The 26773-nt window shown below is 28.6% G+C and overlaps 1 long non-coding RNA gene across 1 annotated transcript in view; it reads left to right on the top strand.

Moving 5' to 3' along the window:
* Nucleotides 1-26773, top strand: part of LOC107457176 (uncharacterized) — a 269336-nt gene that overhangs the window by 196349 nt on the left and 46214 nt on the right. Inside the window, exon 4 of the long non-coding RNA XR_001585806.4 lies at nucleotides 8355-8441. This is a non-coding gene — a long non-coding RNA (uncharacterized LOC107457176). The remainder of the gene's footprint in view (nucleotides 1-8354; nucleotides 8442-26773) is intronic.

The raw sequence follows: 26773 nt of genomic DNA, 5'->3' as shown, positions 1-26773 counted from the left end.
CGTTTTAAAGCAGGTGATAAAAGTGCTTGAGATTCTTAAATATCTTGAAGAGGGTACTCAAGATTTGTAAAGTTGTAATGTTTTGTTCTTGTTGGTCTGAGAACATGCTCTTGTCACCTGTTTATGCAAATGACCATTGATTGAATTTTGCTTTTGCTTTTTTTTTTTAGATTTCGAGTCAAGTAGACAGTGAAATTAGAGTTTCATAAAAATGATTTTGAATGATCGGAATTTTCATTGTAAATGCATTGTTAATTTTTTTGAAATTTGTAAAAGCATCGTATTGAAAGATTCTATTTCTTTTTCAAATTTTTGAGATTAATTTTTTGTTGTTGCATATTTGTGCCTATGATTATGATATTCATAAAAATTTTAGTATTAGAATTACTCTTTAAAAATAGGCCTTGGTGTAAATTGAGTTAAACGTTTTTGTTTCAAATGATAAACTGTCTTATGTAATCATTTTGGAGATTGCGTATGTCGTAATACATTCTTCTATAGAAAAAAATTGTTTTAAAAATAGGTTTTATGGCTTATAAATTTATTTAAAATATTTCTTGACACATAAAGTTCATATTTTGTCTTGTTATATGCCACTTTCATTTTTTTGCAACAACTATATAATGGAAAAACATAGCTTTGAAATTCGGCAAAAAATTCTATATAAAAATACTCCAGCTTTTGCCCTCCAATTATTTAAAATTGTCATGTAATCGCAAAGTAATTTAAGATACATAGTACAATATTTTATATAAGATAACTGACAATCATAAAGTAACGTGATTACTAAATATTAGGGAATAAAAATTATAAATTTTAGAATGAGTGTTTTTGACGTTTCATCAGAAAGAGAACAAATTATAAGATATATTCATTATTTTTTTAAAGGTTTTAACCATTTTCCTCAAAACTTAACATTATATTAAGAACGAAATCAAACACATGTTTCTTCCTTGTACTATATGAAATACAATCTAATTTTAGTTTGAAAAAACCACTTTAATTATGGAGAGGTTAAGGGAAACGTAAAAGTAAAAATAAAATAGCTAGGTCAAGGAAAAATTTCTGATTATATTTCTTTTTAATATATACACGTATATAAATATTAAAATGTATGTCAGTAAAATGTATGTCAGTATCGTATAAAAAAATTAACCATATAACTGAAAGATACTTTGTAAACAATATGAATAATAGTTTCATTTCTTCAGTTTTTAAGGTGTAATGAAATAAACTGCTGTTGAAAGACGAAATTTTTTAAAATCAGGCTTACAAATGATTGTAATTAAATTACTACTTTTATGTTTATCTAAGTGCTTGAAAAAAACGTTTTCAATGTATCATCAATTCTTTATAAGTTCGGAACTAAATTATTATGTAAATCTGGCCTCGGGCTAATAAAAAATATGTATAAGAAAGGTGAAGAACTTTAGCTAGATGATGACTTTTTATTGATTAATCCAGATTTAAATTGTACAAATATCTTACAGTGAAATTAAAAAATGCGACCACACAGTTGAAAGCAACTGTAAGGTATAATGCTCTTACTCCTCAGTTTTTTTAAGAATCCATTATATAATCTGCCGTTGACAGGGTTAAATTATAATAATCAAACATACATTGGTTTGAAGTACGATAAAAAGATATCTTATTTTATTTCCTTCCAATTGTATTACCTTTATCTTTGTCTAAATACCTGTCAAGAAAATGTCAAATCTATAAAGAATTCTTTATGGAAACTAAAATTAAAATAGTAAATAAATCTTATAAGCGATTGGTTTGAAATACAATAAAAATATATTTAATTGTACTTCGTTCCAATTGCATTACCTTTATATTTGTCTAAATACCTGTCAAGAAAATGTTCAACCAATCAAAAATTCTGTATAAGTATTGAAACTAAAATAGTAAATAAACCTGGCAACATGGATAGTAAAAATTGCATGTGAGCAAAAGTGAAGAACTTATGCTAGATGGTGACTTTCGGCCGATTAATCCAGACTTAAATTATTCAAATATCTTCCAATAAAATTTTCGAAATTCCAGGCATACCCATTGGAGGATGCTGAAAACAGCTTTAAGAATAATGTGCTTTTTAAGAATCCATGAAATAATCTGCGGTAAAAAGGGCTATTTATAATAATCAAACTTACAAACGATTGGTTATAAGGCACAATACGAAATATTTTATTGTACTTCATTCCAATCTTATTACTTTTATATTTATCTAAATACCTGTCAAGAAAATTTTCAACATATCAAGAATACCACAAGCTCTTAAACTAAATTAGTAAATAAATCTGACCACATAGCTGGCACAGAAATATACATATATCAGCGGAGTTGGAGTAAATACTAGATGGCGACCTTTGACCGATTCTTCCAGATTCAAATACCAACATGAAAATAATCCTTCCCACCTGATCTTCATCCAAATCCCTTCAAGTGTTGTACCTTTCAATTCTGATCATTCTCCATGCGATCCATAATCCGGCAAAAATATTTCGTCACTGTAAGTAACACAACCCACAACAAGAAATGTAAATAAATAAATAATCGCCAGTCTGCTTCAAATATCTTTTCTTATCCCACCTGGGGTTAAAGTTGAGAGGATTCAAGAAGGCTGTCAAGTTCATGTTTTGGAAAGTTGGTTTCATAAACATACCAGGACCACCCTCTAGTCCTTCCTTTGCTTATCTTTCGGCAGTAGTAACTGCTCCAGAACAGTTGATTATATCACTGTTGGCTGAAATTCTGACCATGAAAGAGAAGACTTTTCTTTGTGTCTTACAATGAAGTTGAAGGGATGTTTGCCATTGAATGGACAACAATTGGCGAGATCTTTTCAACTGGCATGGCTTATCTCGCCTTGATAATCCTTGTTGGCGGATGGAATTGGTAGACGTATTCAGTTTCCAATTCAGATTGTTTGTGATGCGATACTGAAAAGAGAACCAAACTCCCTCAACCTTTTAGAAATTCAACTAGGTCTCTGATTTCAAATATATTAATTATTCCTGATATACTTTACTGGTATATATTTAGTTATAAAATATAGGTAACTTATATCCTGAAAGATATTAATGAAAAGAAAGAACAAAATTAACTAAATCCATGATAGTTTCATATGAATAAAAGCAATCCATAAATGGAAGAAACTCAAAAAACATTCGCAATCTTTACAATTCTTAAGTGCAAATCCCAGTAAATATTATTCAACAGGTGCCAGATTATTTTGCACGGTTTAAATTGAGACTTTTATAACATTTGCATTAGTTATTGAAAAATAAATTGCGTAACATGATTAAATGTAAAATATATATATATATATTTATTGATGGAATTATTAACTGCAGAATTTTTTAAATTTTAAGGAGAATAATTTAATAATAACCTAACTATTTATTCAAATATATTTAAATAAAAATGTAGTTTGAATTCAAATAATATAAATGAAACATTTGAACCTTACTGCTTATTTAATTTTTCTTTTATTTTTAGATAAATCTTAGCTGTTACATAAGTCAATTTTTTTTTAAAGTATCATGGATTTTTTTTCGATGCATAAACTTAATTCGTTTTCTATAAATGTTTGCCATATATCAGTCTAAATTCGGAAAAAGCACTGTTTCAATGCTCGCGAAGCCTGTGTATAAAAATATAAAATTAAAATTAAGAAATATTTAACATTTTAAGATAATACTTTTTTTATAGCAATGATGTATGTATCATTCAACATCAATGCCTTAAATAACGTTTAGTAAGTAACAGTACTTTTGTATTATAACAATCATATATTTCCTATATATTGACGATGATATAATTAATTTTTATTGACAGTGATGTAATTAACATTTATTGATTACAAGCTTATTTAATAACAATGCTATATTTTACATTTAAGAACTCCATGTTTATTTAATATCAATGATATGAACATATAATTATGCTTTATTCAAAAATCCGCAAGTCTCGTTATTAACCATTGAAGTTCAGTAATGTAAATAATGAAACCTTTAACTTTTATAGCTGATTCAAATTTTTTTTTATTTTTAAATAAGTCTTGTAATAAGTATGATGCATCAATCTCTTTGAAAAGTGTTTCCAACAAATATGCATTCCTCATTCGCCTTTAATAAATGCTTAACATACATCAAATAAAAAGAAGGATGTTTATTTAATCATAAAAAATACATTTATAAACTCAATAAGAAAATATTTAGCATTTTAAAACTTTTCGTTGATTTAATGACAATTATGTATTCAGCATCTGATAATTATACGTTAATTTAAAAACAATTGTGTAATTAAGTAATTATCATTTAAAAATTCCCGATACGTTTTTTTACAATAATATATTAGACATACTTAGTAACTTAGAACTGTAACATACTTTAAAACTTAGTAACTACAATTTTCTATTTAATAACAAGGGGTAATTAATATTTCACATTCTATAATTAAACGTTTATTTCATTTCAAAGTAATATTTTACATTAAATAATTATAAGTTTATTTAATAACATTGACACATTTAGCATTTAATAACTATTCGTTTATGTAATAAAAAGATTCATTTAATTACTATACGTTTTTTTTAATTATAATATTATATTTAATATTTAATAACTATTCGTTTATTTAACAACAATGATATATTTAGCATTCAATAACTATACGTTAATTTAATTATAATGTTAATTAATTTAATTCTGTATTCAACGCTTAATGACTATACGTTTTTTCAATGACAATGTTATAATTAACATTTAATAACTTTACATAAAATTTCTAAGGAACAAATTGAATTTAGAAATAGTCGAAAACTTTTTCAGGTTGGCGCATGACGCATGCCACATTTCTGTTTCTCTTTTTTTTCGGACAGAAAACTTGAGTTTCTTTTTTGTGAAGGTCAAAATGCGCTCCAAACCAAAGCAGTCTCACGCTTCATCCCTTATATTTCTTCAAAAATAGAACACAAATTATATATGAACGAATAGTTATTAAATATTAAATATATATTACAATATTGTATCTAATATTTAATAACTATTCGTTTATTTAATAACAATGATATATCTAGCATTCAATAACTATACGTTTCTTCAATGGCAATGTTATAATTAACATTTAATAACTTTACATAAATTTTCTAAGGAACAAAATGAATTTAGAAATCGTCGAAAACTTTTTCAGGTTGGCGCATGACATATGCCACATTTCTGTTTCTCTTTTCTTTTCAGGGCGGAAAACTTGAGTTTCTTTTTTGTGAAGGTCAAAATGCGTTCCAAACCAAAGCAGTCTCACGCTTCAACCTATATATTCCTTCAAAAATAGAACTCAAAACTATGAGACATTACACCACAACAACAAAGCTCTTCACGACAGCGTGTCGGGTAACTTTTCTTCCTTTCGCTGTAACGCTATCCCCGGCACCGGTTTTGTATTTCTCTGTTATGCTAATTTCAGCTATTTTCTTTTATACAAAAAACTATCCCCTGCAAACGATACAGGAAGATTACCTAGGGTACTAGTCTATACTAAGCATCCAGGGGGTGAAATCCCCAAGAAGTTTCGCTCTGAGTTCATATGGTTTAGGAACATCACATAAAGTAATTGTGAAGATAAAAATTTATCGTCATGGTATTGTCAGTGCGGTTACTACTGACAGGTTATCCGCAGTTAATATGACAGGCATAAGTTTGATATAATTCGGTCCGCATTTGAATTTGAATTTGATTTTTATTCGGCTCACTGTGGCTGGTGTCAAATTATTCTAATGGTAAATAGTTGGAGTAAATAACCTTTTATAGTTGAATTTTAAAATGAAGTGTAAGAATAGATTGCTTTTGTTAAGTTTTCAACTGATGAGACAACTGAAGCACAAAAATATTTGGAACTTAAATGTCAATCAAAATTATTTTGACACCTTTTTTTTTATGCATATTCCAAGTGCGTTCTTTCATCGCGCATTATTTCCCTTACGTTTTGAGAATAGAAAAATACAAAAAAAATATACATAGAAAAAAATGATTTAATAAAGAGTTCTTTTAGAAATGCTTAGCAAAGTTCGATTTAAGAAAATAAAGAATTATATTCAATGGAGCAGAGAGAAAAAGTTATTTCTGATTTACCTAACCTAAAACTTTTTCAAGCTGTAAGACAAAATTTTTGAATTTTGGTTCATACTAAAAAACATTTATATCCAATTTTAAAAATACACGTAAATAACTATTTTGATTTAAAATGAAACCAAATTTTTTACATTACGAAACTAAATAAGAAGTATCTGATAAATCTCACAAGTAGCACGTTTTTAAAAGAATACAATAAACTAATTTTTGAAATTTTCAGGCTTTATATAATTTTATGAACCATCTTTAGTAAAAACCAAACTGTGATGGCTAAGTGGTTAAGATACTGGAACATTAATGTCAATTACCGGATATAAGGGTATCGATAGTTATTACTGTAAAATCCATTTTTACCGGAAACATGTTACGGACCAAAAATCTGATATACAGTAGTTTTTACAGAAATAATTACCGGAAAATCACTGAACCACTCTAATTAAATAAACATTACTGAAAAAGTTACAGCATTATATTTTACGGTAGAAATAGATTTTTCGGATGATGCACCCAAAGGAAAGGCTAGCTCGAAAATACGATCCCAGTAGTTTGATCAGAAGAGTGGTCTAAAGTTCAGATCCCTTGTTGTTAATTTTACTTTTTGTGTATTTCACCATATCACGAGATTATAAATTGATGTATAGTTAATATTATGGGGTCCAAACCTTTGACAGTTCTCCTAACCAAACTTTTGGGACCATATATCTTACATTGTAGCTACAACGTATATCTTGAGAGTCAGAAATCTGAATCCGTAGAAAAAAAAAGGCATGTTTTTTTCAGAAAAAAGTACTTTTTTGTAACTGATTTCGTAACTAAAAACATCCTTTGCTCTAATTAATTAGCATATTTGAGGTCAAGCCTTCGAACCTTTAAGATTAAGTCCTAGTTAGTAAAGATTCGACAATTAGATCAAAAGTTATTCAGTTTGGCCCGTTTTTAATTTTTCACGCTGTACATTGTCTTAATTCTTGTGACCTAATTTTTATTCAATATCAGATATGGGGGAAAAAACATTTCAAAGGTCATTCGTCTTAAAAAAAATAACATGAACCGTTGTAAAGCATCTTACACGAAGAAAAGAAATTCTGGTAAAAATACAGTTACTGTATGGTACTAACATTTCTGTTAAAGAAAAAAAAATTAAAAAGCAAAATCCTGACTTACAAAATAAAAATATACAGTATTTAAACCATTCATTCAATAAATTTCTCGTTCCTATGTTAATGGTTTACCGGAATTCGAATTTTCAAAATTATAGTTTTTATCACCATGCATTTGGCAAAAATACAAAAATGAAAATAGTATCTAAGCGAATAAAGGGTTTGTATGCTATGTTCAAAGGTATCCTGATAAACTTACCACATAATATATACCACAGATTTTATCACATATAAAACCCTATTTTATTGTTAATCTTACTGAAATCATTACCAAAGTTCTTCGGTAAAAATTACCGAGCATTTTGGTGTTCTCATAGAATAAGAAACATGTTAAATTTCCCGTGTTCTGGTACTTTTGACAATACTTTTTTTCCTCAGTGTTCGTATGCTGTTGTAAAAAGTCTCAATTAAGCTTTAAATAATAAAGATCATTACGTAAACTTGTGATAATGTGATTTAAGTAAGCTATGGTAAAGTTCTTCAGTCAATATCATCGATATTAGATTGACTAACTCTTACAAGACTTTTTGCTAAATAATTAATAGATTGAAATTAATTAAAAATTTTATTAGTTAAGGACTTATTAAAAATATTAAATGTATTAAAAATTAACTAATAATTAATTAATAATTAGAAATTAATTAAATTTACTATGTTCTGGTACTTTTGACAATGCTTTTTTTCTCAGTATTCGTATGCTGTTGTGAAAAATCTCAATTAAGCTTTAAATGATAAAGATCCTTGTGTAAACTTGTGATAATGCAGTTTAAGTAAGCTGTGGTCAATTTTTTCAGGCAATATCATCAATATTATATCGACTATTACTTACAAAACTTTTTGTTTAATAATTAATAGATCAAATTAATTAAAAAAAACACAATTAGAAATGATAACACTACTTAACAAAGTTAACATTAATTAATTGATAATTAATTAAAAATCAAACATAGTGTACTTTATTATCCGTAATAATGGAGTGTATTATGCTTGATTTCCAATTAATTCTTAAATTGTAAGTTTTAAATATGTTGTCACTTACGGTATAATTTTTTTCTTGCAGTGAGAAGTGATAAAAAAAAAAAGAATGGTGAACAACTAATATCCTATTTGGATACGACACTGAAAATACAGGAAAAAAATTCAAAGGGTATGTATTAGCTAAAAATTCTATTTTTGAAATAGAAAACACTTATGAGGAAAAGAATAACTAATTTAAGGAATGTTTATTTTTAAAATGAATCTTTGAAATTGTATCTTGGAGGATCAACTAATTCTCAAGAAAGAGATTCAAAATTATCGTGTGCATAAGAATAACATCATATCTTAGCATTATACTTGCTTAATCATTTAATATTTGTAAATATTGAGTTATACGAATTTTGCATTTATGCTTGAGATGGATTATTATATTACAAAACATCACATTAAAGAGAGATTAAATCACCATTAGGGACGAAATCATGGGATTAAACTAATTTAAATGATGTTGATAAAAACGATTATGAATTATGTTTAAAAATAATTTAAAAATTGTTTACATTTTTATTTATTTCTTATGTGAAAAGCATTTTATACGTTTAAGAGTAAAAAGTTATGAAAATAAATAAAATTAATTTTTTACGGCTAATTCTTTTCGTAATTATTTTCTTGTTTTATTTATTCAAAAACTGATTTAAAGATTAAGACATTATCATTTATTTCAAACTCATGTAAATTTCTGATTCATTTTAAATTCTTCATTGTATTTATATGCATTTCTATAGCATTGTTGTTTATGATACAGGTATTTTTAGCGTTTTTTACCGAGACAACTAATTTTAAAAATTATTCCAAGACAACTAATACAAAATTAATATTTCAATCTAAGATTATTTAGATTTTCTATATATAAAAAATTATACATTTATATAAATTTCGTTATTAAATACCAGTTATTTAATTAATAATCTAAAATTTCAATCATAAATTCATTTCGTGTTCTTCTAAAATTCAAAGCTATCCATAAACTCATAATCATAGTGCATATGAACTCATCCATAAACTTTCTATAAATTCATCTTTAATAAAACATTCCAAAATTTCTTTGTCAATAAAATTGAAATATTTCTGGATTCTGTGAGTAGAAGATTCAATATAATTGTTCTTTAAATTTAGCATCCACTGATGACTTTTTTTTTAAAGAAAAGAATTTTGAAATTTAATATAGTGTTGCTATTTAACATCATAGATAATATTTTTTACGTTAAATTCCACTAACGAGAGACTATTATTTTTTATTATTGAACAGGTACATACAAAAGAAGATGATTTGGGCGGAAAAAAATGGCACTATCTGCAAAAAAATAAACAAAAAAATACTTAAAATAATATTTAACTGAAGAAAGTAAGAAACTGAGATAACAATCTGTAATTAATTCTAACAATAACTTCATAGGGCTTATGTACGAAGCAAGTTTTAATAAATCTAAAATCAAAGAAAAACTAAAAATTCTTCTAAATTTTATAATACAGACTTGACCTTTTCAAAAATCTCATTTTCAAAATGTATATTAGTTTCGACGAAGTGATGTAAGCAGAAATATTAAGAAATTAGGGAAAAAATGACTTTTTCTTATTTAATATTTTTCAACTATGAGATTTCACTTACAAATCTTCTCGGTAGATAAATCGCAATCGGTGATATATTTGAATATCATTTTTTTTTTAATATCGGTGATACATTTCAATATCGTCCATAATATTTTTACAACACATTTGAAATATGTTAATACATCTAGTTGATCTGTTTAGATTTAATCAATTCGAATATTTTCAAAAGTGAAATTCAACATTCTGTTATATTTAAAACTGCATGTATCTAAACATCATTTTGATATGAAATATTTTTGAACTGAATTTATTATAACAGGTGTACTTATGTATTCATCGCAATATCATTTTTAATGCCCAGCTGTATTTTTTACTATAGTCCTTATTTTTTTCAAAAAGAAAAATACAGAAACTGCACCTATGGAACAAAAATTTAAATTGGAAATATTCACGATTAGGACATGAAGCTGGGATAAAATCCTCAGCAAGCTTCGTTAATTAAAGCTCAAACTGAAATCGACTTAAGAATAATCTCCTAACTCAAAACCAGCAGTCACGACGAACTTCAATGCGTTTTCTGTAGGAAGCAGCACTTGAATCGAAGTCAAAACTCTTATGATTTCAACTTCTACTTTACAACGACCGTAGCATTCACAAAAAGCTTTTTAAAAGTATCCCCTAGTTTTACACGGAAGCACTAAAACTGCAAAAATATTAATAAGGGGTAAAAAGAAAGAAATGAGTTATATATATATATATATATATATATATATATATATATATATATATTATAAAAAAAGAAGTTTTTAAAAAGAAGGAATCGCAATTGGCGAGAGACAGAAAATAGCTCTGTGTGCTATAGAAGCTGGAACTCTTGATACAGAGTGGAGTATGGGCTATAGAAGGGGGATAGCTTCCGGTAAGTGGAGGGGGATGTGGGGGGTCTTTGAAGGGGGCAGTCTTCTCTCTTCTCATTTGCATCTCATAAATATGTATGACCAGACTTTTGGGTATGTGATCTTTAGCACCCACCCCCGCTAACATCCCTCCTTGCCTCATCTGGATCGTCTTCTAAGGGTTGCCGATCCGTCGCCAGTTGTCGATTTTGGCGAAATTCCCAGCATCGCCAAGCTGAATCTATTCTCTTAGGGTCATTCGGGATTCAGAGAAGAAGGCATTGTTATTTAAATCTGTTGTATACTTAGAATATATCATCGTATAATTTTATCAAGTTTTCTCTCACTTCCTTTTAAGATATGAAGTGATATTTATCGCTTTTTAGTTTTTCCTTGAGGGACTGCTTCGATTGGTTTCGAATGATGTGTTTATCTCTCAGTTTCTGCTTATAGCTTTTTGATTTGATAAAATATAATGTGATTTATGATGAGATTTGAAATTAATATTCGTACATCTGAGATAAACTCATCATTTGAAAGCATTTGACTGTTTCATCGTAGTTCATAACATGATATGAAAAGCTTTAATTTTTTAATTGGTTTATGATCAAACAAATTAATTGATTATATAATATATAGTACGCGTTACATATTAAACAAATTAAACAATTTGTGATAATAATTACGAATCGAATTTTCTAGAGTCAGCTAGTTTTCCTTCACATTTAAAACATATTAATTAACTTATTCATTTCTTGGTACGATATACTTATAACAGTAAATTAATTTATTTTGTCCATTTTCATTTATATTACAAGGTAAATTGATTAAACATTTTTGTTGTATCGATGATTTTTAACAGCTAATATTTTAAGAACATGGAATATTCAAGCACACAATTTGATAATAAATCGTCGAAAAAAGTTTCCAAAATCAAGTACTTCCCTCCAATTTTTAAAAACTTTATCAAATTTTAATTTAATAGGTTTTTTCTATTAAACCGGAGAGATTTATCAAATATTTATCTATTTGATCATTTTAAATTAATGTAGAATTTTATATGCTTGGACAATAATGAACAATAACAAACTAACAAGTAATAACAAACTAATAATTTTATTACATTCTTAAGTCTTTCAATTTTTTTTGAACGAATTATTTAACTTTTTTTTACATCAGAGAGGCAAGTTTATTCGGCTAAAGTTTATTCGGCATTTAAGTTTATCCGGCTAAAGTATTAACTCTCTAAAATAAAAAAAAGACCAAATAAATTTCTCCCTTGAAATTTAAACAAAATTAAATTATAGATTTATTACTTAAACTAATTTATTTAGCACCAAAATATATTAAAATTTTTGTTTTGTATTTTTTCGTTAACCTGTGGATTTTTAGAAATAGTAGGCATCTTCGAAACATTAAGAACATCTGTATAAACAAGCTTTAAACATAAATACTTATTCTGATGCAATGATTTATTATTACTTTCTCTTCATTGAAGTTATTGTCCACTTTGAAAGTTTGCTTGAAAATATGATACCAAAAAGCTAGAGAAAATTCCATGATTAAACTCACAGTTTTGTATATTGGAATTTTGATTCCATGCATATTTTTTCTTTTCAACTATCAAAAAAAACTAAGCAAAAAACGCCATTTTAACATCACAATGTGAAAAACTACTTGATACTGTAAAAATTATAATAATTAGAATTAATTTAAGTAATAATAATGTTCATTATCTCTTGTTTATGATGAAATTTTAATAGCAGGATTTAGAGATTATTCGCAGTCATAACTTAAAATAAATTCGGAAGAAAAATTTTGTTACAGTGGGATCACAATTTATAAACTTGTTGTGGAAATTGCCAAAATTAATTCAATTTGGATAAAGCAAATGAAATATTAACCGAAAAAATTTATGACACTAATATTAACGTTTCAAAATAATTATTCTTTCTAAGGTAAAACTGCTCGTCCTAAGCTGTTTTTACAAAAGCTAATAAATATGGCAAAATACATAATGGACTTTATTTGAAAATTGCTCTAAAATTAAATTTTATTTAAAAAAAATTGTATTGCTTTGTCTGAAGAAATAATAAATTTTGCCATACATATTTTTTCGCGTTCTTATGAGCAAAAGTACTTCACACATGATTATTAAAAAAAGTTCTATCAACAATGTAAGCTAAAATAAACAATTGATTAAATAAAAATAAAGAAATTTTCTTCATTTAGTTAAACTATTTTTTTAAGTTTTTTTTTCAGCAGCATAAAAATCGAAAATATTATTTCATTTTAATATTCATCTAGTATAGATTTATATTTATTGTTGAAATACAACTCACGAATTACCCTGCATGATAATTTTTATGATGATGATCCTTGAAAAATTATCGATGTTAAAACGAAATATAAGTTTTATTTATGAAAATGATCAGAAAACATTTTACATTAAAGAAATTATGTTTACTTACACTGTTGACTTTTTATAAAATTCATACATTTTGTGTAATGTTAAATTTTATAAATTAAACTAGAAAATTGTAAGTAAAAAGATGCTTTACTGAACTTTACGTTTCACCAGCATTATATTGCGATAACTACTATTAAACTTAAAATAGTTGTTAAAATATTCCAAAACTTTTTTTAAAAAAACTGAGAACAACTTTTCATAGGTTTTTTATAACTAAATTTCACAATAAAATACTGTTATTATAAAATTTTTTATATTTTAATATCATGAGCGACATTTTTATCCATAACTATCTCTTAACTTTAAAAGAATTGATGTTGCCTTTAAGAAAAGGCTTTGATAAAAACCTAAAAGTCATGACTATGGATCGGTGGCTTAAGGCATTGCGCACTGATATAATTTTCATTCTAAAAAAAGAAAAATTTATCTTAACATTTTGAAACCATTTTCAACTAGTATGGTTAATAGACCAAGAATACAAAACTTTATGGTTTTTTAACCATTTACAACTAGCATATTTTCAAAACGGTAAAAAAATTTAACTGGACATTGGAGTTAGACTTTTCGATGGGTAAAGGGCAATGGCGTTAGGTCATTGTTGAGTTGTGTTTTATCAAATAGCCCGTGGAATATTGTTTAATTATTTTACTTGGTTGCTTCACCTATCGCAAGTGTTAGAAAATACTAGACTTTTTTGTTTAAAGCCGCTTTATGGTGCTACCATCTTTACGGGAAAGAGAGTACCGTATTTTAATAGTCCTGAATCACAAATTGAGGAGGGCAGGGCCCTGGAAACTCTTGATGTGTTGAAGGGAATGAGAGAAATATTGTAGTGTCAACGTTGTTACTCGAACCCAGAATTTTTTGTCAGATTGACAGAAAAACCCACTTGGCTATTACGTGTACCCAGCTGCAAGGAACCAAGTGGCTTTATTAGGTGCAGCTAGTTGGCGCGATAAAATTCTGGATGTTTACCGTATTGGGTGAAAGATATAGTTAATTAACGGTTTTTTCTTACAGTTAACAGCTTAAATTATATATTTATGGTCATTTAAACTTTTTTGTTTGAATATGGTATAAATACAATTAAATAAATTGTTATTTAACCATTTGTTTTCGAGAAATTTCTAACTGTGTGAAGAATGGGAGCTCGATATTCAGTGTTGGCTTGAAACAACTTTTAACTAATAACTTGGTTTAACTTCGCACTGAAATATTAGTCTGAAAAATATTCTTGGATTTAGTTCAATGTTTAACTTCAACCCATTGGCAAACTTTGCACCATATTACACACTGAGGGGGAAAAAACATGGTCAAAAATAACGGAATATGATAAAATGTAACATGTTTCTTGCTCGATGGGATCACCAAAAAGCTTGGCAAGTTTTACCGAAGCACTTTGGTAATGATTTTGGGAGAATTAACAATAAGAATTTTAAATGTGAGGTATAAAATTTGGTAATTTTATCATGATGTTTTAGAGCATGACATAAGAATCATTTATTCTATTAAATTCACTTTTCAATTTTTCTAAATGTAAATAAGACCTATTTTGAAAACCAGAATTTTCGGGAAACCGTTGCAGCAAATAGAAAAATTACCAAATAAATGGTTTAAATACCATATATTTTGATTTTAATAGCTGAAATTATGTTTGTTTTTTTTTTACCAGAAATGTCATTACCATACAGTATGGAAATTTCACCAAAATTTTTTTCAAAGGGAGTAATACTTGTTTTTCTCCAAAAAGGAGTATGTAATTGTAAACTCCTATTTCAGGACTATCCCAATAATTTTTCTTATTGTTAGAAATTCGAGCAAATGTAAAACTTTTCTGGCACATTGAAAAAAAAATTCATGCCTGAAATTATTTTTACAACTTTAGTACTTACATCAACAATAAAAGCAATTTTATAAAAAAAAATAAGTAAAATCTATGTTTTTTTTTTTTTTTTTTTTTTTTTTTTTGCTGCCTTAAACGTATTTTATTTTATCTTTTATGTGTTGTGCATTAATACTTTGTACTATGAAATCTCGAAAAGTCATTTTACTATTTCTAAGCAAAAGAAAGCCAACTTACTTCGATATTAAATAAAATTCTTATTTCTAAGTCAAGCATGTTTTTAAATAAACGGTTATAAATTTTAATTATCTTTTATGTGTTGAGCATTAATATTTTGTACAATGAAGTTTCGAAAAGTCATTTTACTATTCTTTCTAAACAAAAGAAAGCCAACTTACTTCGATAATAAATAAAACTCTTATTTCTAAGTCAACCATGTTTTTAAATAAACGATTATAAATTTTAATTATCAATTCTTAGTTTCATTAATTTTAAACACTTCAAATTCTAGCACACATTGCTTCTTCAAATTTAAAAAAAATTTCAAACTTCAAAAACCTTCGAAACCCTTTTTATAACCAAAAAGTACTAAGTTTATGAACCATGTATGTTTTTAGGTTGTCTTTCTCTAAAATTTCTAATCGAACGTCTAGTTTAGTTTCACAACGGCAAACTTAACACCATGAAACTTTCATTCAAAGTATCGGTACAGTGTTTAATTTCAACTTCAAGATTTCTTCCAATGTATAATTCTAATCAATAGATGCAACGTGGGCTATATTTAAACTGAAGCATTCCTCTGTCGAGGCGCGAGGGCTCAGATGTTAAATGGAGTGAGTTGTCGTTGTGAAAGACAAAGATTCTGTCTACAATGGTTACTTGAAGTCCACCCAACCTCAAATTGATGAATACCTCAAATGATAGAATTATCAGGGAAGTAAAGGCAGTTTTTGTGCAATGCTGACTTTTTTTCCACAATCATGCCATTGGTCACCAAGTTGTGAAGCCCTAACTTTCATGACCCCCTAATAGGCACAACTGGTTGTTGAAGAAAATTTTTACTTCTATCATTTTATTTAAGAAATTATTCTTCATACTTAAAAATCTTTTTTTTTTTAAATGACCAAAATTATACGCAACAATAATCATACATAAGTAAACACTCAAATGATTTAACGTAACATATTTCTTACCACAGATTTTAAATTCTTATAGTCTTAAGTAAAGTCCGTTCTTACAAAAGCTAGTTCTTTGACAAGGGGGTTGCAGAGTTTAAAGCTCACCGAAATAAATGTCATGATGCTGAGACCACCTTCATTTCCCATATAAGTTTGTACCAATAGATCTGGAGTTGAGTGAACTTCAAAGGCAAGTTTGTCAAACCCCATATCAACAGAGATGCCAACTGCTCCGGATACACCAAAATAATTAATAAAACGGTAAATAACTACAAACTAAATTTTGAAAATCTTTGACTATTTTTGCTGGCTTTTTAAAAGGTATAGCATGACATAACTACCATGAAGTGGTGATTTATATAAACCTACGAATCATTTAGAAATAGTGGTGGATAAAAATCTACTAAATTGAATTTATAAAACTAAGAATCACAATTGATAAACTACCACTTTGAAATATATATTTGCTGTCCGGAGCAAGTTGGCATCTCTGTATCAAGAAGCTAGTCGAACGCCATATCAACAAGTCTCTCAAACATCATAATGAATTACAAATTAAGCACTATATCCCACATAATATTATTAAATAAAGTTAAGCATTTCATTGCAGTCAGTTGTTGAGGTACTCAAGTTACGAGTTTCAAGTTAAGATACTACTCAAGTACGAGTTTTAAGCCCTACACTCTTCAGAACAAAGACATAATGATGGCAATGAACTCAATATTACCCTCCAACTGCTTTTATTTCGCAAAATCTGCATTTAAAGTTGGGTCTAATATAGAACCTCGGTCCTTTACAATGCGTCATATCAATAGATTTCCCATGCAAAATCTTTAAATGTCCAATAATGTTGTTAAATGAATAAAATCCCTCAAATTTAAGATATCATCTGTCTTATTTAGAAACTGCTTTGAGAGTTCTAAAACATGGAAATAGAATTATAATCATATTCCGGACTTGCGTTCACAACAGCGGTTGACAAACGTTTATCAAGTCTCAATGTCTTTCGTTTGGCTTTGAGAAACTTTCATGGTTCTTTTCTTTTTAAAATATTTTTGATTTTACTTAAAAGGTTTCCATAAAAGTAATTTGATGTCGAGAATCGATTTCAAATAAAAAGAAAACAGGATCTGTACAAAGAAGAATATTACTATCTTTTCAGAAAATGATAATTTCTACAAAACTAATCCGCAATTAATAATGTCACAAAATAAACTCCATCTGTATCGCCAAGTTACATCGCATAATCGCGATAAAAGACCGATATCAGTAACCCTACGAAAGAAAAAGGCGATTGTGTGTGCCATCGTCCCCTCATAAGTTCCGCTTTAAAAAAGTAAAATAAAAACAAGACGATAAAAAAAAATCTAAAGAGACATCGGCCTAAATCACCCCACATAAATCTAGTTCCTAACAGCTGATGAAGAGCGGAACTGGAGAAGAAGTAAAAGTTTTTCTCCTCACCCCCTCACAGATTTTTCCTCTTTTTTCATCCTCTCTTTTTCATCCTCATCTTTTTTCTTAGAACAAGAGACATTTTTCAGACTTTCATCTTCGGACTTTAGGGAGTGTAGAGAGAAGAAGAAAGTAAGATTCGGTCAACTGGGTTTGATGGTTCGAAACCCGCCCACGCCACCCACCCTCATTTTCTCAGATTTGTTACGGTGACTTTTTTTTCTATCCTCGATCGGGGAATGGAATAGTTGATTTGACTTTTTGGTGGGATTCTTGAAGCCTAGTCAGTCTTTTGGAAAAATGACTCGATTTCTTGTTTGCATTTCTTGGTCAATTTGGTTTGGATACATTCTTGCTAGTAAGCAAATAACATGCAATTTTACTGTAAGTATGATTACTGTTGTAAGATGATCGTCAAATTTGATGGCATAAACAGAATTGAAAATAGTAATAAGCAAAATCATCGTTTCTTGAATTTGAATCCTGCATCATTTAAGTTTGTTTAAATCGATAAATAATGAGTAGAATTTCTATAATTAGTAAAGTATAATTAGAAAGTATAATTAGAAAAAGTATGGTTAAAACTACCAGTAAATGATAAAATTTGCCGTATTAGCAATTAACCGGGTCAGCAAATAATATGCAATTTTACTGTAAGTATGATAACTGTTGTAAGATAATCGTCAAATTTGATGGCATAAACAGAATTGAAAATAATAATGAATAAAAACATTGTTTCTTGAATTTGAATCCTGCATCATTTAAGTTTGTTTAAATCGATAACTAATGAGTAGAATGTCTTTAATTAGTACACTGAGAAAAAGAGTATGGTTAAAACTACCAGTATATGGTAAAATTTGCAGTGTTTCTGGCTCTTTGGGAAATCCAAAAAGTTCGGTGACTTTTACCGAAACGCTTCGATAGTGATTTTGGAAAAATTAATAATAAAATATGGTTTTATAATATGAGATAAAATTTGGTAAATATGGTAAAACATGGCAATTTAATCATGATACGTGGGAGCAGGGTATAAAATCTATTTCGTCCGTTGAATGTTCTTTTCAGCTTTGTATTTTTTACTAAATGTGTGGTAATAAGAAATGTAATTTTGAAAACCAAACCAAAGTTTCCATTAAACCGTTGTTATGAACGAAAAAATTACTAACTGAATGACTTAAATACCGTATATTTTAGTTTGATTCCAATTTTTTTTTTTATTTTTTATTATTAAACCACAAATGTTATTACTATCTAGTACTGTAATTGTTACAGAATTTTTTTCTCCGAGTTGAATTAATTTGTAATAGTAAAAAATATTTCATGAGCCGGCATAGTCTGACTGTTAGGGCATTGGGCCCATGTCCTAGACGTCATGAGTTCGATCCTCGCCGGACAAAAGACTTCCCATATACAAAGTGATGACTGGTTCACATTAAATCTGTCGGGGTCACGAAGTCCTCCATGATCTCATAACAAATTATTTAAATACCTCTGAGGGTACTGGATTGAAGATGATCGTGCTCTGATTCAGTTCAAAATTACGATCAGCGGATGGATGGATGGTGTGGGAATACGTCCTCCCTGGAAAACAGTCTGTGACGTATGTGTGTGGAAGAAATCAAATTCTTAGCCATAAATGGAGCAGCTGGAAAACTAGAAGAACCTCACCCATCTAGCCTTAATGTCATACGACAACAATAAATAATTAAAAGTCTTTTTTTTCTGGTTAGTATATTCACGGCTCAAACCGATGAACTTCTTTTACGATTAGCACAAAGTTAAGTGGGGGCTTCCACTTTATGGTAATATTTTCTATAATATTTAAAGTGTTCATTAGGGCATTAGGATATTTTTTTCCAAATTAGCAAATAATTTCAAATATTACTATCAAGTTATCTATGTTCTTGATTTTCTTGAAATCTTATTGTTACTAATCTTTTTCTTTAAAGCTTTTCACCCTTTGGGGGTCAGAAAAGTTTCAATCAAAAAATTTAGCCAAGAAAAGCCAAGAGATCATTATATGCGTATCTAAAATGCAGCGATTAGCTTTATCTTAAAATTTTCCGAATTAAAAAAGAAAAAGATTGATTTAAAACCACGTTGTTTATAAAAGATCAAAACTTTATATTATTGTCAAAAATAAATAGGACAATTCTTATCTTATTTAAAGGGGTAAAAGTTAAGAAAATAAATTATCTTTTTAGCAAAAAGTGTGTGTCAAAATCACCGAATTCAATTTTATTATCAGATTTTTTTTTTCGCACAGAAAATTTATTTTCTTGCTATCCCTTGAACTAAGTTTTGATTCCCATAATTATATGGATCACAAATTTCATTCAGAAAAAAAAATCATTTCCGAACAAAATTAATTTTCGATTTAAAATTCCTATACCTGAATTAGGTAAGACTATGTAATTGTATAATGCGATAAAAACTTGTTCTCCAATTTGAAAATTCATCATTGAATTCAATTATAGAAATGTTTTTGAATTTTAAAATGCGCAGTTTCTAACATCTTCTGGATCAATGTAATTTCGAATAAAAATCTAAAAGTTGTACGTAATCGATAAAATTATTTCTAAGAAATAAATGTTCAAAAATAAGACTCGTTAAAAACTTTTTTTTTTATCTCAAAGGTTACTTATCCGATTTAGCTCAAATTCTTAAATTCATCAATTAAAATTATTTAGTTTATTAAATTATAAAATTATTAAATTATAAAATTATTAAAATTACAATACTATTTATATCTAATAAAATACTATTTATATCTTGCAATTATACGCAGCTTCCAAGGAGCTTATATAGGTGGTTAAGTTACGCAAAGCTGATCGAAAATTCTTTTTTAAGATACCAGTTTAATACTTCGAGGTCTGGTATGACATTTTCAAATAGATATTTTTTGAAAAGTAATATGTAGTAGTGTCAAAAATGTATTAAATAGTGGTAATTTTTTTTCTTATTATTTCCGCTTTTTAAAATGTTTGAATCCCATGAGAAACCTGTGAAATACTTTCTATTACAATTAAATTAAAAAAATTAAAAATAAGTGTAAAATATAATTTTTTGCATAGAACTATATCATTTGGTAAGTAAATTTTATAAATATTTTTAAAAAAATCATTAATTTTCCTACACTTTAGAAAAAAATCGTTCAAATTAACCGAAAAAAAAACTGTCCGCTGGTGTACCACTATACCACCGTTAATTTCACGGAAGTGCACTATTATCTAAAAACAGACACCTGTTTTTTAAGCTGATAAGGACTGTTATTTTAACAAACAAACTCTTTTATTTTAACAAAAAAATATTAAAAAAAAATAATGAAAAACACGATAAATTAGGACTTAGTGGCCAATGAGAGCCAAAGGCAGAAATTGCATGACCAGTCTACACCAGGATTCGAACCTGGTTCATTTCATTAAAAATCTGAGTGCTGTTTCCCCCAAACCAGGGCAGCTTTAATGAAATATAATGCTCCATTATGGAGAAAAAAATCTTAAACTGTATAAAGAGGATTTAAAATTTTGTTCACAGAACTATAAGTTAAAGTATATCCTCGAGTAAATGAGGTTGATAAGTTTTAAAATGTTTCAAAGATTCTTTTAATTTCCTAATGTTTTCTGGAGAAAATAAATTTTAAGACACTGGTATAGAAATGTAATACCTTTTCTTCATTATTTTATTTTAATTTATTTTATTTTATAACACTAAAAAAACATCTATGGCAACATTTATTTGATTTGAGACACGATTCTATTGAACTGCACGCGACAACATTAAAATTCTCCCCAATTCCGAGGAAGCGTTTTCAAATCAAACACTATCCCAACTCACTACTTATAAGCGACTATTTGATCTTCAAGCAGACCTCCCACACCGAAAACTCCCCCACTTTCAATCAAGACCAACACACACACAACCCCTGAACCCCTCATTGTCACGCTCTTCCCCTCAAACTAAACTTCCGCACCCTCTTTCAAAGATTTTTGAAAAATGGTGTCCTGCCTTGCATTTGCAATCCTGCCTTTCAAGTGATTTTCGCAAAAATCGTTGAAGCCGGACGGACTTCCTTCCTATCCAGCCTACTCGACCGAAAACAATCCGGCAACACCCCCTACGTCATTCGATATATCGGACTTCCGGACGAAATCAATCTATCCGGTAAGGCACTATAGCAGGTCATGGTTCATATTTTGTGTGTTTTAATAATGCATTGTGTTGCATGCGGAGCCGGAATAGGAGTCCGATAGATCAGAACTAATACGATATATAAACAACCTAATATATTTTCCACGCATCAATTGCTAAGCTGAATTAAGTAATTGCACGACATTAGTAGAAACAGGTTAAGTATTTTATTAGAAATTACTATATTAAAAATTACACAAAAATTTATTATTAAAATTTTTTAAATGCAGATAAAACTTCAAAAAATATACTAAAATAACCAAAATCTAATAATGGTTAAACATAAGTAAAGCACCCCTTGTTGCCCATCATAATTTCTACTGGCGATTAAGGCTTAACAATTTGGAGACAAACGTGGTCAACATCATGCACCAGAAGCTTTTACTTTTTAGATTAGTAACGCATCAACCAGTAACCTATATTAGTACCCAAGTCAAAATTTTTGATAGTCTTCCATTGATAGACCAACATAATCTTGATGGTAGCCATCAATAATCCCATAATGAGCCATTATATCTTTAATGGTAACCTACATAAGTCCATCACCCCAATATAGGAATTCGGACTGATTTATGATGGTCCAACATTAGAATGGCAACTTGTTTTGATGGTTTGTTCATGTTGAACCACCAGAAATTTCCATGATAGTATCTTAGATATAAAATGTTGGAATGATCATGAACAACCATCATCCCAATATCTAAATCTAATTCTAACAAATTCGGACTGATTTATGATGATCTAACATAAAAGAAAAACCAAATAGTTTTGATGGTCTATTCCTGAGAACCAACAAGAATTCCCATTAAACCATCATGGAAACGTATAGTTGGAACCATCATTGATAATCATGGATTGTTGGTGCATGAGAATCAATGATGATTAACCATCATAGTGTATTAAAGTAGAATGTTTCATCATGGAATGAGAGAAGTTTGTTGGCATATCAAAAACCATGAACGCATAATGGAAAATGTTGGATGATGGTAACCATAAAAAGATGTTGGACCATCATGAATCGCACTGAAAACGATATAAACCATCAAAATGTTTTGATGGGACCATCAAGACTTGGTAATCAGCTATTTACCCTTCTCCCTGAAGCAGGGTGGGGCTTAAGCCACAGAGTAAATAGAACGTTAGTTACTCCCAGCAACAGCTCAATATTTTAGCCACTATGGGATCACAATTATGCTTGGTCACTAATCCACTCTAATTTCATTGCCTACCATTATTATTATTTATTACTGCTATCATTATTGTCTTTAATCTGAAGTTAGGTAGACTTCAAGCTTGCAAGTTATTCCCAATGACAGCTTAACCACTACGTGATTCAGGAAACGAAGCGGGACTTAGTTGAACTCTCAAACACTATAATTTTATTGTTTATTGAAATACCACAACCGAATTTTCAAACAAAAATTAAGACACTTCTACTTATAAAGTGTGTGCAAAAAATTTCAAAATAACCATTTATGGCATCAATATAGCAATGTAAACTTGACACAAGTTTTATTGTTATGGGCCACTACTCGTCAACCGATAATTTGCCCCATTCTTTGCAGAAATATTTTCTTGAGTATGTCAAAAAATTTTAATGTTTAACACAAAACCCAGTCTCTAAGGAGAACTAGAGGAAAAATCTATTAGCTACTAGTCGGGTGAATCAGATAGCGATTCGTGTACTGTAAAAATTTAGGAGAGTACGCCATTTTTGGGGATGATTTTTTTCTAATTGCTAGAGAAATAGAATGATTTCTAGACAACTTTCATACTCATTTTTTGCTGGCAAGAAGACCAAGCAGTGAGCGTGTCTGTCTGCTAAGTCAATAATTTCGGGTTTGAATACCACTCAAGGCATGAATGTTTCTCTATGTATGTCCTCTGCTCTGCAGTGTGGAGTATTAATGCTGCCCACCATATGAACGGGTATCTGTGTCAGTGTGGTGAGGGTAATGTTGCCCGCCCAAGGGTCTCAGGTTCATAGGTGCTCATCAGGTAACGTTAAATGAACAACACTTCCGACATCTTCCAAACCACAGAACAAAAGGTTCAGTGCCTGCCATTTGAAAAAAAAGTCATTTGTGCATGTACTCGTATCAATATCAAAAATCGAGACCATGGACATATACTAATTAATAATACGAACTATAAAAAATGTTTTTGAAAAAATTTTAAAAATTAAAACTGAAACTAATTTTTATGGATAAGCTTATGAGATTTGCTAGTTACTTCTATTTAATAAAAAGTTCTAAGATAAGAAAAAGACAAAATACGAAATTCAAATTCACAAAACATCACATAACATATTATATTTTTAAATTTATTGTATAGTTTACCCTAATCTTGATTGTCATCCTGTTTAAAAATAAATAAATTTCAGTAATATATTGATCATTTCCTTTTTTTTAATCTCAAATATCGAAACTTTCTAAGGACTATAGACGGCTATGTAATGATCTTGATGATTCTTTATATTTAGAAGTCACTTTTTCAAACTCTTCTACAGTATACTTATCCGTAATTCTTATCACAACCGGCAAATTAGTTATAATTTTATCCCATCTTGAATTACATTGAAACAACACAGAAAATCTCTGAAAACAAAACGAAAAAAAGCATAACATAATTTGGATAATTATTTAATCGCAAGCAAATAACCATAGTCAGAAAGAATAGAATAGAATTTTCCAAAGAACCGTAAGTTCTATGAAACTAATAATTGAAATAAAAGTTTCGATATTTTTCATCGCAGAAACTAGCTTGAGAAATCACATTCAGAATATGAATTATGTATAAATTAATTTCGAAATCAATTTAGATTAGAAATTTTTAATGTTTCGAAAGGGCGTAAATTCCATATAAAATAGAAAAATGATACTGTTAAGGTGTGGATTTGTAATTAATAGCAAACCAAGTTGCGAAAAGCAATTGAACAAGGGTGTGCCTTCCGAAGAATAGGGAAAAAATATATATTTAATTTACCCCCAAACAGTATTTAATGCTTTGAAAAAGAATCAAGAAACTCTTCCATCCCCTAAATTACGTCATCTCGCTAATGATCAAAGGCATTTGCATACATTATTAATAAATAGAGTGCCCACAAAAATAAAAAAAAAGAACAAAAGAAGAAAAAAAACTCTGAAAAGACATAAGAATATAATGTGGTGACGGAGTGCAGAAGAAAAAAAAGAACATTAAATTGTCCCGTAGTTGAAAATTGCAGCTAAATTGAGTTAGGGTTAATGAAAGGAAAAGCAGACGATAGCAAAAAAAGAGTATCTCAGAAAGATGGCAACGAACAAAGAAATTTGATAGAGTGGTGTTGAGCTCATCAAGTGCTGCTGCTGGCGAAAGTTATTTAAAAGATAGACAGCTAGTGATCTTTTAAAGATTTTTGCTGCCTCATTAAGCCACTGATTTGGTGTCAGAGCCATTTTTTAGCCACGTCAGTTTTAGAGATAAAAAGATGAATGAGTTGTTTTGGAAAACAAAATATAGCACACTTCAGAAAACGGAAAAACGATAAAAGAAAGCGTTATGAAATATGCGTGACGTTTCCATTTTTGAAAATAATTGTTTAAAGTTAAATAAATCTTAATTGGAAACTTCTGAATTATTTTGGATGAATTCAAAAATTGTAAATTTAAGGTAGGCAAAGGTTGACATTTATTTTGTAATCAAATTTAGATAAACATTTTTTGTCCACAATTTTTTTATTACATATAAAACTCTTCATAAAAAGTAATGGAACGTAAACTTGGGAAATAACGGGTAATATAATTGCAGCAGTAACATGCTCTTGTACATTAAAATAAAATTATTTGAGTGGCTTAGTACAAAAATGCGGTATTATTTTTATTTATTTGCTTGTCTTAAATTTTTTTAAATTTCATTTCTTTATATTGTTCTCATTATATTGCATTGTTAACAGCCGTCAATATAACTACTTAAATTAGTGCAAGAACTGGACAAAAATTTAAAATCTGTCCTTTCCTATGTGATAAATAGTGTAAGGAAAAACTATGTTGGCCTATCCTGTTTGTCTTTTTAAATTTCATTTGACTCTCTCCAACAATTTGTGACTCCGAACTTAACAGTTCTGTTACATTACACTCCATTCAACAATTTATGAATCTGGACTTAAAAGTTCTTGAACATTAGGCTTCGTTCAACAATTTATAAATCCGTACTTAAAAGTTCTTGAACATTAGGCTTCATCCAACAATTTGTGATTCCGGACTTAAAAGTTCTTGAACATTAGGCTTCATTCAACAATTTATGAATCTGAACTTAAAAGTTCTTGAACATTAGGCTTCATTCAACAATTTATGAATTTGTACTTAAAAGTTCTTGAACATTAGGCTTCATCCAACAATTTGTGATTCCGGACTTAAAGGTTCTTGAACATTAGACTCCATTCAACAATTTATGAATCTGGACTTAAAAGTTCTTGAACATTAGGCTTCATTCAACAATTTATGAATCTGTACTTAAATGTTCTTGAACATTAGGCTTCATCCAACAATTTGTGATTCCGAACTTTTCAGCTCTGATACGTTTGGCTATTAACAAACAATTTGATTAAATTATACTACTCTGGTAACATATCTGGAAACAGTTATACACGATTTCTTTAAAAGAACTCTTAAAGAAGGAATAATTAGTTGCAGAATTAAATAGTTACAGAATAATAGTTAGTTACAGAATAATTAAAGTTAAAAAAAACATTTTTCGAAAACTGAAATTCAATTGACACACCGTAAAGAATTTTGGTGTATCGTTGCCATCATTATTGATGATGAGGTAACCGAAATTTTTTTACATTTCATGTCTCATTTTTTATTCACTGTTTTT

The sequence above is a fragment of the Parasteatoda tepidariorum genome, chromosome 5 (genome assembly GCF_982258835.1).
Source record: "Parasteatoda tepidariorum strain Cologne lab strain chromosome 5, Ptep-v5.0, whole genome shotgun sequence".
Taxonomy (NCBI): domain Eukaryota; kingdom Metazoa; phylum Arthropoda; class Arachnida; order Araneae; family Theridiidae; genus Parasteatoda; species Parasteatoda tepidariorum.
This window is presented reverse-complemented; position numbering and strand designations above follow the sequence as displayed.